The sequence below is a fragment of the Fulmarus glacialis genome, unplaced genomic scaffold (genome assembly GCF_000690835.1).
Source record: "Fulmarus glacialis isolate BGI_N327 unplaced genomic scaffold, ASM69083v1 scaffold1425, whole genome shotgun sequence".
NCBI classification, from domain to species: domain Eukaryota; kingdom Metazoa; phylum Chordata; class Aves; order Procellariiformes; family Procellariidae; genus Fulmarus; species Fulmarus glacialis.
Genome location: NW_009214685.1, coordinates 71,456 through 71,964, shown reverse-complemented (window position 1 = coordinate 71,964; position 509 = coordinate 71,456). Strand labels below are relative to the sequence as shown.

General features: G+C 50.7%; 1 protein-coding gene across 4 annotated transcripts in view; it reads left to right on the top strand.

The window, feature by feature from the left end:
- SLC6A6 (solute carrier family 6 (neurotransmitter transporter), member 6) overlaps nucleotides 1-509 on the top strand; it is a 48,636-nt gene that overhangs the window by 39,199 nt on the left and 8,928 nt on the right. The gene's annotated exons all lie outside the window — the stretch shown is intronic.

Here is a 509-nt window from a genome sequence, read left to right as displayed (position 1 = left end):
CAGGAATCATTTTTTTCAGGGACCGCAGCTGATGTAACTAGGAGTAGCCTGATCACTTCAGTGCAGCAGTGAGGGTTTGCAGAAGCGAAGGAGCAGACTCCTGGAGTGCAAACCCCACTCTAGAAAAGCCATGCTGGGTTTGGAGGTTGCGTACTGAGGGAGGCAGTGGTTAGATTAGCAAAGATCCCGGGGAATGTTTGGAGCAGTGTCCCTTCCCTGCATGCAAAAGAGTTTCATCATCATCATCTTCATCGTGACAGTGTGGGCTAGCAGTGGGATTCTGCCATTCCCTGGGTCACCCCTTCTCCCCCCGGCCCCAATACTGTCCTGTGTCAGAGGGGGGCAGGTGTAGGACCACCTCCATTATTGGCATGTTTGAGACAGATGTTAAAACTGGTGATTTATTAGGCCTCAGGGGTTTGCCTGTGGTTTCTGCTGTAGTCATGCGTGCTTCGATTTCAGATAAAAGAGCCAAACTGTTTCACTTCTGGTATTTCCAGCCGCGTTTG